Source organism: Coturnix japonica, chromosome 2, assembly GCF_054131305.1.
Source record: "Coturnix japonica strain WE chromosome 2, WE-NBRP24, whole genome shotgun sequence".
Classification (NCBI taxonomy): domain Eukaryota; kingdom Metazoa; phylum Chordata; class Aves; order Galliformes; family Phasianidae; genus Coturnix; species Coturnix japonica.
This window is the reverse complement of record NC_140664.1, coordinates 103712927-103725135: the sequence shown is the minus strand read 5'-3', so window position 1 is coordinate 103725135 and position 12209 is coordinate 103712927. Positions and strand designations below refer to the sequence as shown.

The following is a 12209-nucleotide window of genomic DNA, read 5'->3' as shown; positions in this document are numbered from 1 at the left end:
CAACATACATGTCTTTTCTAGGTACTGTTGCAGGACAACCAGTGCTGCTTCTTAGTGCAAAAGTATTTTGGGTATCTAGTGAAATAGTGGCACTAGAAACGTGATGAAAAAGGGAAAACCTATTCAAGCGGTAGGAAAATCCAACCCTACTTGGGGATAAAAACGTGCAGGCACAAAACAAAACCCCCAGTTTGCCATCTAAGAGCTTTCTAAATGGATTAAAACAACAGTATCGCTCTATTTTTGCCCCCTAAACAAATGTCTGAGGCACACTGATATGTTTTAGGAGTGTGAGCACTCTATGTGGAAACTGTAAAGAACAAGAGAACTTGATTTTCTGGCATGTATACTTCCAAATTCCTAACTACTAAGATCTCCCAGAATCCCGTGATTCTGCTGGCAGGATGTGCTTTTTAGGATCATTCTTGAATTACGAAGAGCCTCGTGTTTTATCATTCGGCTTCATTGTCAGCGGAGGTAAAAAATGTTTGCTTCCACCTAAGTGGAAGTGGGTCAGTTTATACTCTAATAAAGCTACTTCTTGTCACTACCTCCAAAAAGAACATTGCAGGATTAACTGAGCATATTCTTAGTTCTGTGGAATTTCAATAGAAGATAATGCTGTACCATCATTTCTATTGATACTGGTTTTTTGTCTTTTCTCTTTTTTTCCTCTATCATGTGTTTGTTTTTCACTTGTCTTTGAACATCAATAAAATTCTGAAACATGTACGTTACTTGAAATATATTCCACTATCTTCAGCTCGGATGCTGTCATGCTTAAGAGTGTGCTTCAGTGCTTTGGGGGAAGTCCTAGGTTACATCCCACCCATCTTTCTGTATTAAACTACCTCTGAGCAAAGTCTGAGTAGAGATATGTTGAAAGTTGGCTTTTATACTATATTGAGTATACAGTACTTGGTGCTTTAAAGCGCAGCTGCCATTTAGGTGGGAAAAATTAAGCAGAAACTATAGAAGGCGAGATTTAGAAGGCAATAGGAGTATCAATTTTTATTTTTTCTATTAAACCAAAACACATGGGAGAATGTTTTCCAACACTGCTATGATGATTTCTGTTATTTGAATCAGAAGGACATAGGTGTAACCCCACACAGAGCATCACACCGACTTCTTCCTCAGTGACACAGCAGGAGGGCAATTCCATTTTAGAAGGGGTGGGTGCAGGGAGTGCTGCAGGGGTTGTCTGCAGGAATAACGAGCTGCTGGGTTCAGGTAATGTGCTACAGCTGGCACTGGCATGAGAGCTTTCCCAGGGCTGGTACTTTGCCTTGGGACTTTCAACAGCCAGCGTTGCAGTGTTTTCATCTTCCAAAGTCCTGCAGAAGTTCTGCCTAGGTTTGGATTTGCTCATGCAGCTTTGCACACACCAATTAAAGCATTTTATTTTGTTTTCCACTGAAAAAAAAACAACCCACAAAACTTAGGATGCTTGAGGTTTGCAGAGGACATTTGGCACAGATGATTTAAAAGCTCTCCCAGAGCTTTCATGTTATGCCTACATTCCAGATGTACAGGCCTGTGTGAAATATCTCCAAGGTGAAGAACCTTCTGTGTATTAACATGGAAACGAGTGCACCAAGGTTACTGCAGAAACAAGCCTATCTGGGCTTGGTACATTGTATTCTACTTCATAAACAATTTGCCAGTGTTTGATACGAGGGTTCTGAAGTGTTTTGTGGGCTTGTTTGTGCAGCACTTCCCAGAATGCTCTTCCGTGACATCGCTGTGAGTGGTACCCAGGTGTGAGCTTCTGGAGGGGAAGAGCTGAGTGCTTTGGGGAAAAGCATTTGGTATTGACTTGGGAATTCTACTCTGCTGCACACGTGTTCTGCCACAAAGCTGCTTGTCAGCATCTGAAAGCCTTCTGCTAGTGAATTTGCAGGGCTGCTGCCATCATCGATGGAGTGGTTATCTTTCACAACCAGGAGGCCAGGAAGAGTGAAAGGATCTTTGGAGTGAATTCTTTTTTTTAATAACATCTCTTAACATATGTAGTTTGGTTTGGTTTGAAAAGCAATACGTAGCTAAGTGTTTTCCTTTAGGGAAGAGAAGGCCTAAGAAATGTGATTCCTGCTTGGAGCTGGTGGTAGGAAGTTTTGTACTGTGGGGAGGTCGTTCCAGTTGCAGGTCAGACTTGCTTCTGTGACTGCAGGCAGTTCCACTGTGAGTGGGAGCAGTTCTCAGCTGCTTCGTTCCTGGAGATCTAGATGTTCTTTCAGATAACCTGGGACCCACCCACTGAAGAACTTGAAATTAAAAACCAAAAGCTGATGCTGAAGTCAGTGGAGGATAAGGGGGACGAGCATGGGGTAGGTGAGACAAAGGAAGTGGAGACAATACTACCAGTTGCTGATATCAGTAGCTTCTTTTGATAACCCTTTAAATTGCAATGTCTAGTACTAGTGGCAGTTTGCAAGCACTGAAGACCTTTTGCCAGGTGCATCACAAGCTATTGTCCTGCCAAGATGGAAAGCAGATGTGAAGAGACAAGCTCAGGCCACCGGCATCACAGACAAAATCTAATGACTTGGAGATGGGAGAAAACTTTACTTGTGGCTGCTGATATTCTGCGAGTTGGATGTCAGACAGAAATTCCAGTTTTTAAAGTGTGGGCAGTGCTGAGGAACTTTTTGTCTAACTCAGTGCTAAGGAAGTTTCAGAAATTTCTCAGCCCAACAACATCAATTCTGACTACTTCATGTCCACTTTTAAGTGTCTTCTTCATTCTTAAGCTGAAAGGATCTATGATATTCATATTGATTTGTATTGTGTAGTTCAATGTCTTCCTGACAAAATGGTCTGAAGAAAAGCTTATTCAGTGCCAGCATCACCACCTTCCAGAGCTTCCAGTGCCTGGTGGCTGCCTGGGTAGTGGGTCTGTCCCATCGCCACAGACCATCCTGACTACCTCATATTTGGGGCTGTATCCCACAGAGTTCCATGTCATGGCTGTAGGGCAGACTCTAATGTGTGGCAGTGTGGGGAGGGTCCCGGCTGCATTTGCCTGGAATGGTACCCAGGGCCACAGCGCCTGACACATGCCTCTGGAAGGGAGTCTGATCCTTTATTCTGCTGCTGCAGGCAGCTGAGCTCTTAGCTGTACCATCAACAGGTTTCAGTGAGCAGGGCCCAAGGGCCATCTGCTCTGAGGAAAGTTGAAAAATTTTTGGATTAAAAAAATCAAAAGAGGCAATTTGCTATGAGCTGAGAGCCTTGCTTTGCACGCAGGTCTACTTCTGCATTTCCATGTATTTGATGTACTCTGCCTCTAACACTTCTCTTGCCTTCTAGTGAGAGAATCCTCAGATGAACCTAAGCTTCTACCTTTATTGCAGAAATAAGCAGATGAGAAGAGGTGAGAAGAATAGAGAGAAAACCACAACTGTTAACACCTCAACTGAAGGCAAGACTAATAAATTGCTAAATAGACATCTAGAAGAAGAGATATTGGGAATTAGGCCTCATAGTTCTCGTAGCTCCAAAGTTAATTTTTGTCTTGAATTCTCAGAATAACCTTAACTGCTATAGGACCTACTATTACCTCAGATAAATAAAGCATTTAAATATATATTCATTTTGAGATGACATATTGGAGAGTAAGCATCTGGAGAATGGAGTCCAGCACTGGTTTACATCAGAGCATAAAGTTGGAGAGGAAGGAGCCGACTTCTGTGCTTTGCCAGCGTCTGCATTAAAACAACATAGTTGCATGCGAACGATTCTTGAAAGTCTTACATGGCACTGAGACTTCTGAAAGTATAATACGCTGTTTGAAATAGTTCCCCTCTTAAATAAATTGCATGAGAAATGTTTTGGCAGAGAGCAAATAGCTATTTAAATTTCTCAGCCAACTGATCAATAAGTGGATGAAGCTTGAAAAGCTGATCACGCTCTGAAAGGGTCCTGGGGTAAACGTAGAATTGTTCATTCTAGTGCTGAGATTTTATGAAAAGTCATTGCTACTTATAGTTACTACAAAATGAAGTGCATATGTAGTGGATTGTGTAACAAATCCAGGGACATAAACAATGAACTTCATGGGTGGGAGCTAAACAACACTCTTGAGTCATCAGAAACGGAGCCACAAATGTTGTTTGCTGAGGACGGGCTCTCTGGCTAAAGGCAAATTTCATCTTGGCTGCAGGAGGGCTGCGAGGATTCCTGCCTGGGAAGATGCAGCATTGAAAAGGGCATTGTTATCTGCTCATGAGCTGCAGGGACATTGCCTTGACTCAGATGTAGTGGTATGTGCCTGTGGCTGGAAAGCAGCCTTATTCAGGACTGCACACGAGAGCCCATAGTTTGGCCAGCACACGGCATATCCTTCTCACTTATGTGGAACGTGTTCTCTAAAGGCCAGGGTTCACAGCAGCTCCTGTCCAAGGGTTGAGTGCCAGCCTGTAACAAATCTGGGCTTTCAAACAATGGATAATCAATGAGGCTGGAAAAGAACAATACCCTTGTTGGTGCATGCTATTCCCAGGGTTTTGCTTGATGCTGTCAGTGTTTCTAGGCCATCTCCATCTGTGCTGAAGCTCACTGTGTCATGCTGCAGTAATTCTCACTGTTCTGAGGTTAAGTTTACCTGGCTGTAAAGTGAGGTGCTGCTACAGATGTGTGGACTGGTTCAGTTTTATTTGGTTGTGTGTCTGGTTGTTCTCTGCCTGGCTGTAGCCATGCCACTCGCATCATGACTGGGATTATTTCCCTGCAGCTTGTGCTAGGTGGCTCTCTGTACTGATTAGCTGCCAGTAGTAATTACCCAGTAAGAGCATAAAATTTGCACAGTCTCAGAAGAATTATTAGGTTCTAACAACCCGCTTCTCAGAAAATACCCAAATAGTAAAGAGAATGGACTGCAACTTTAGGCAGGAAGAAATAACATCAACAGCACTGATGATATTTCCGTGAAGGTGTTGCTCAGATCAAGCACTAAAGTGATGTTTAAACATGTGAAAGAAAAAAGGGCAGACTGGAAATATATTACAAATATTATGTATCCTATAATTGTTCCTTTCTTTCCTTCTTCACTCCTTATCCTTTCTCTGTGTCTCTGGTATTCTCTTCCATCCATTCTGTTTCATTTACCCAGCTATTAGAGGAACATGAATTGTTCCAGAAACTGTAGTAACTGATGCATCTTAACCGGGATAAAACAAGACTCAATTTGGCTTACAGTGTAGATGAGGAGTGTCATGTATAAAATTTGTTAGACAGCCACGATTTACTAGAAAAAAAGAGTAATTCTTCCATGCCTAATGGCTTCTGCCATGTGTTTAAATATAGCTGTTATTTTCATTATGCATTCTATTAAGTGAAGACCAATCTTGTTACAGAAGCAGAGTGGAAATGGTTTCCTTAACAGAAAAGCAAGCATTGGGTTAATAAAAACGATATACTCAAGCTCCCAAAGCTTTTTGTATTGCTGTTCTCTGGTTTCAGAGGTTGTTCTTTTGAACACCTTGACCTATAGTTCCAGAATTTATTCTTTCCCCCAAAATATTCTGCTCAAGTTGGTCAAAGTGATGTTATCAACAGCTGCCAATACAGCAGGAAGATAAAGTGTGTATTTCCAAACGTAGCTTTAGACCTCCCGTGAAGTACTGTTATCACTGACTGGCAAGGGAAAATAAAATGGTTTGGCACCTGTGCCTGTTCCTTTAACCCAGATTCTATGTTAATTGATTCCAACAAGTGCCTCAAGCACCACTGACACCTCTTCTTCAATACTGACTAATGACTGTGATCTTACTGAGGTTATTACTAACTATGTACTTATTGCCAGGAGCCCGCTGGGGGAATCCTCTTTTTGGATCTGAACCAATATACTCCAGTAAAGTCTTTGTGGAAGGAGAGTTAAAGGGGCAATAGCTCCAGCTACAATTGCCATAGCTATTGTATTTAGTAGTAGTATGAAATTAGCCATGATATAATAGATAGGCATTGTGCTTTGCTGAGAATTTGAAAAGTATGTTAGTGCCTTGAGGTATTTGCTGTGTGAATCAGACATAACACAGGGAGGATTCCTGCAAGTCCTCACAGATAGGCAAGAGAGCATGTTGTGTGGGGATAGGACGCAAGGAACTCCTACTCTTCAGGCAAATTAAGAGTGAAATGGAGTGACATGGAGAGCAGAAAGGAAGTCCTTGCTGGAAGGCTAATTAAAAACAGCAACTTCTTAGTAGGACTGAGAGGAAGGAGTTTGTAAGGTTCATATTCCAAGACGAAAGAACTTTATGAAGTGTGTATTGGGTCCATGTGGAGTTCAGGAAGCACAGAACAGAATCTCGTGGAGTGCACAACATGCATATCTAGGCTTCCCAGACATTACACAGCGCCCTGGTTAGCCTTGTTAACTTTGTTGAGTGTTCTTTGAGGATATGCAGACTTACAAAGTATGTGAAAGCCACTTTAATAATTAATTGACTCACTCCCTCCCACCTATTACTTCCTATCTAATAAAAGACAATAGTGAGTTCTTTCTAAATCCAACAGTTGCAATCATATTTAGGTTAGTTGAGTTTGAGATCTGAGAATTTAGAAAGGATATCTCCAAAGATCTTAGAAGTTTTTTTTTTTTTCCTTCTGGATCTTATTTCTCCTGTAGCTCTCATATGATTTGCTCTTAGACTAAACTTTCCCTTATCTGGTAACTGATTTCAGGAAGATCAGTTCAGTTTCAAGGAACAAGAAGCATGTGTGCATGTCTCTTTGAACTGATTTATAACTGGAAGCGTGTTTCAGCTTTACTGCATCAGGGAGACAAGCTGAGATTTCCAAGTGATAAACTGACTTCTGCCTTAAGCAGAGCTACCACCACCCTCACCATCATTGACATCCATGCATGTGCAGTGTGATGCAGGAAATCACACACCATTATTAGATAGCTGTTAAGATGGATGCAGGGAAATGGTGAGCTTGCTGGCATGACCTCAAAGACGGGCATCCAGAGATGTTCTGTAGTCACTTAAGGGTGTGCAGTTAAAGTCTACCTGTTGTGCGCTTGGGGAAATTTTCATTTAACCAGAGAACACTTAAGTTTGGAATGAGCCCTGAATGTTTTTCCAGAGGGAGAAGGGAGGAAACCAGAAAGCTTAATGTGAAGGAAAACTGTACTGACCAAGGACAGCAAGTTGATAACAAAGGTTCCGACATTGATCCTGGATGTGACCTTACTGCCTTCCACAATCAGGAGGTGGTCAACATGATGGATGTCCACTGTAACCTGCTACTGTGGTTTTATACAAAGCAGAGCCGCCTTAGGTGTTTGAATGGGGATTTGAACATGCTACTTTCAGAACATGCCAAAGGGACGCACTCCCTGCAGAAGATAGATAAATGATGAATCAATTCTAAGAGAAGCCATGTGGAGGTTGAAAGTCAGAGCCAATCAAGGTCAATATGGCTCAGGGAGCCTTTACAAGAAGGGTTGTACCACAGGACTGTCATGAGATAATCAGCCAGGTCTACATTTGAACTGGAATCAACAGTGCTGGGAAATGTTTAGTGCAGGAACAAGACTAACTTCTCTGTCAAGTCCAGTCTGTGCTGTGAGCGTGCTGCCTCTTTGTAAGAACCACCAACTACTTCCTTTAGGCAGCGTTTTATAGCCACTTCCTTTTGTGTGCTATTGCATGCAGAATAGTGACTAAGATCTTCCTTGTTATTTAGCCAGCAATGCAGTTGTATTTATAACTATTGATTTAGAGTTAGCCCTGCAGCCTCATGACAGGCTATCTGTGTATCCCACAAACTATGGCTCTTGGAACTTCAAGGCTACCTGCAATGCCTATATTGTCTACACTTACAACTAAAGTACCTGAAAAGATGGCATTCAGTAATACTAGTCTGAGTTTTTCAAGTGTTTGTGCATATTATAGAATGGCTTGCATAGGAAGGGACCTTAAAGATCACTTATGTTCAACGCCCCCTTGTCACTCAAAGAGATGCCTATGTGGTGCTGAGATCAGGGCATCAGGCTCCTTATAGGCATTACCTCTGATGGTAGTATTAGGCCTCCTTATTCATATGTTCGTATCTGATAGTAATAACTGGAGGAGACTGGAGCCATGAGAAGCAGATAACCACAGATAGTTTACTTTGTCTGGGTTAAACTTGTTTGGGGTAGAAGCTGCAGAGGAGGGAGTGGGGGAAGTACAGATGGTTAAAAATAATCTGGAGGAACATGGATTAGTAGGATCAGGTGGATGTAGTCACGTCCCTTGGCAGAGGTGTAGCAGTTTAAAGGATTCTCGAATTTACACACCTAACAGAAGGGCGTGCTATAGCATGAATGGGAAATTGAAACTCACTTCTGTGTGTTAAGCTCCTCAAGGTAGGAAGAGAACTGTTTAGCCTAGTTTAACTTTGTGAATATTTTTCGCATCTGGAGGAGAAGGAAGGAAGGAATGCAGACAGGTTGCAATTTAAAGTAAATTTATGCATGACAAGTCTGTTAAAATAACAGATTTATTGAGCATGCATCGTCCAAATCTTGCTCTTTTCCAAACAAAATACAGAAACCCTCCTGATGAGATTTTGTTTGGTATCAGGAATTATTTTTCCTTGGAGGGGGAGATGCTGCATATCTCACTGCTGCTACAATGAGACTCGTAGACTTATGTGTATATCTATGGTACAAGATGTAATATTTTAGTGGTGTACAATTGTATTTCCTACTGTATCTAGTCTTGGAGCTCAGTAAAGAAAGTGTGCTGTGAAAGTGAGATCCTAAAAGGCTGTATCTAATCTGGACCAGCTGTTATTGATTGATAGTTCACATAAAGTGCCAGCATAATAGCTGGACAAGGGTTTGAAGCACCTTAAAACTAAAACATATTTTAAAATGATAGCCATCAGCAAAATTGCACTGTTTTAGGACGATATGTTTAAAGAGCTATTTCATTACAGTGAAATATCTTGGATTCCAAGTCGTCTCTTATTTTGCCACATGAAAGGTTGCATGACAGTGTCAAAAGTTGCACTGTGGTGTTAACCTGCTAATAGATGTATGAGAGCAGGTTGCTTTGTCATCTCACTTGTGTATCAGATGGAAGAGTGACACATTGTCAGAGATCCAGGTTATGTTTTCATCAGGTGCTGATGGTGATGCTTAAGAAAGGGCCAAATTCTCATACCTGGATATGTATGATTCCTCCTACATGACATCCTATAACTCTATAGGATGTTAGCACCTTGAAATTATTTTGAAGTGTTGCAGTAACCCTATTTCCACTCCCTTCCCCCCTCCCCTGTCCTTTTTCTGGCAAGCAGATGAATGGAAAAGGGCTTGTTCATGGCAAATGTTGTGCTAACGATAACGTGCCAGCGTGTGTCTGGTTTTGGACTGCGTCCGGTGACTGGTTACTGACTGCAAACCAGGGCTTTTGCTGGCATTTTTCTGTGTCTGACATCCAATTTGGACCCGTACTGCAGAGGGAAACAGTAGTAAGCTAGTAACAGAGTGCCAGATAGTAAGAGGATGACAAGTCTTTTCCAGTCTTGTGTGAATGTTACTGAATGAGCAGTCAGTGCGCTAGGGGCCAGTGAGCCAGCAAATATGTTCAGCTTTCCCACAAAATAGTCTTCAGAATAGTAGGAGGTGTGATTACGGAGGGGGGGCACTGGCAAGCTCCAGCGAGTGGAACCAGGCAGGGGAGGCGAGCCGTGGGCTGAGGCTGAGCTGTGCTGTGCCACCGCAGCTCTGTGCCTGACTGCAGCTTCCACTGAGGGCAGGAGGCTGCCAGCACATTTCCCATAGGGAAAAAGGTGGAGGGAAGTGCCAGAAGGGCACAGGCTGTGGGGTGGATGCAGGGCGGCGTGGACAAGGGCATCGCAAGCAGGACGGCAGCAATAGTAGGGCAGCAGCAGGTTGCATGCATCTTAGCTGCTTGCACATGGTGAGAGTGGGGCCTCTGAGTGTAATGGTCTGACATTCGCCCCTCTTATATTAGCTGTATTATTTACCAATTTCAAAAATGATTCAGTAGGGGATAACTAGTGCTCTGAGATCATGATGGGTCTCATCAGCTTTCCGGAGAGCTCAGTAATTATGGTGTGAATAGAGGTGAGTGTGATGGACAGGCTGGGTGGCTGCTCTCTCTAACCTGAGCATTAGTCCTCTTGTGTTTGTGCACACCTCTTCTCTGTGAGGAGCTTCAATGATAGTGAGAGTCCTATTGGCAGAAACAGTTTAACAGGTAAAATGGAGCGGGATAGATGTTCTTCTGGTTGTGTTTTTTTATTTTTAATTGAAAAAAAAATTAAATTAGACCAAGCACACAGTAAAAGAAGTCTGATTTGCATGAAAATGGGTATGCGTTCATAGTAGTTCTTAATGTTAAAGTGGGAAATTACTTTCTTTCAGCTCAGTGCCCTGTACATGTGATTTCCAGAATTGTTTGGTTCTTTGTGACTTCCAGTAAGTTTCTATTGCAAAATGGTACCTCTGAATTCCTTGTGAAACACTCAGGCACTTTGTAACCTAGTAGATAAAGTCGTTGCCTTTTATAGGGAAGCACTTTTTATTCAAATCCATTGGCAGCTTTTCGATACATTCCTCTTTTTTTTCCCTCTGTCAAATGCATTATTATGGGTTTAACAATAAATGCTATCATTAAGAAATACCGTGCGTTTAATAGCTGTAATTTAAAAGTTTTATTCCATGAGCAGAAGTGTGTGTGTGTTTGCGTCTATGTAAAAGCCACTTTCTGTTGGATTTTTAAATGCAGCTAAATCTTGGAATGAATTAGAGCAAATGTCCTTTGTTTAAACTTAACAATGCTTGCATTTGATATTTTCAGAATTAATTTTGTAGCAAATTTCATTACATCGCTGTTGTGTTCTGGGCACAATAGGGCAGCTCACTTGCAGCTAAATTAATATCTTTGCTTTAATAGCAGTTTGACTTGCCTAGGCAATAAACTATCTTCCGTACCTGGTGGTTCTATCCAGATAAAACCTGCTAAGCTAATTCTGTAAGAAATCCCTATGTCTGTGATGGAAAGAATTAACCCTGAAGAATTTACTCTCTGCAAAGCATGACATCTTTATGAATTTTACCGTAATGGTGGTAACTAACTCTGAGGGCTTTGCTGGAGTAGATCCTTTCCCAGAGCACTGTGAACTCTTCTTGGAAGTCATTTAGAATTAGAAACTGACTATGGCCTTACTACACTATAGCTTGTTCTGTTCTAACAAAAAGGCATGGTTTTAAAATGACTTAAGGAATTTGATTAAAAACCTTGTGTGGATACACTTAATTCGGTTAAACCTAACTAATACAAATTTAATATGCACGAGTAATTTATAGGTATCAGCTGAGCTAACAGAGTAAGTTTTTAACTGTTTACCTAAATCGGTTTTTAAACAGACACGGGGAAACTTTCATATAGTGAAAGATTGAGAAGATTGGGACTGTTTACTTTGGAAAGGAGATTAATCAGAAGAATCAGAAGTGGAAAGGTAAAAGGTTACAGGCAATGAAGGCATAGGCTCTGTGAAGTATAAATTGTACCATCAGGGGAGAACAAGGAACACGCAGTGAAGCTGAAAAGTGACAAATTCAGAAGTAGGTAAAAAGAAGTGCTCTGCCATGCAGTGAGCTAGTTGCTTGAGAACTCACTGTCAGTAGATATCTATCTCTAAGGCCAAGAGCTTAACAGGGCTCTGGGGGAATAGAATCATATGCAGGGTAGGTTTAGTCTTGACTAAAGGGGGAAGTTTGAGTGAAGAAAAAGGGAAGAGCTCTGCAGTTTGGTGATACAAGAGCTGAATGAAAGCTCAGCACTGATGAATAGAGGCACATCTTTACATCAATAACAAGTGTGTCCAACTACAGTCGTATGAATTACAAAACAAAAAAAAAAGGTTTGAGGGATAAATGTACATTTGGTTCAAGGTGGTCTACTATTAGCGAGGAATCTTCCTGTTTCTTTCTTCCCTATGTGCAGTTTCTTGTGTAATCTTTTGGTTGCAGGATTCTGTCTGGATAGATCTTCTGTAGGAAATTCTAGTTCTTGTACAAATCACTGCAGTTGTGCACATTTCTTTCCAGAAGGTCATCATGCCTGGTTGTGCCTTAAAAACTATGGCAAATGCTCTTGAAATCTCATTAGTTATTTGAATTGCTGCATTTCACTGCTTCTAAGAGGCAAATGCCACCTTAGCAGACAAATTTGTGACAACTT

At 41.6% G+C, this 12209-nt stretch overlaps 1 protein-coding gene and 1 long non-coding RNA gene across 13 annotated transcripts in view; both read left to right on the top strand.

Moving 5' to 3' along the window:
* RBMS3 (RNA binding motif single stranded interacting protein 3) overlaps positions 1–12209 on the top strand; it is a 682345-nt gene that overhangs the window by 2672 nt on the left and 667464 nt on the right. The window lies entirely within an intron of this gene.
* The window catches only part of LOC146762100 (uncharacterized), a 38487-nt gene that overhangs the window by 446 nt on the left and 25832 nt on the right, over positions 1–12209 (top strand). The gene's annotated exons all lie outside the window — the stretch shown is intronic.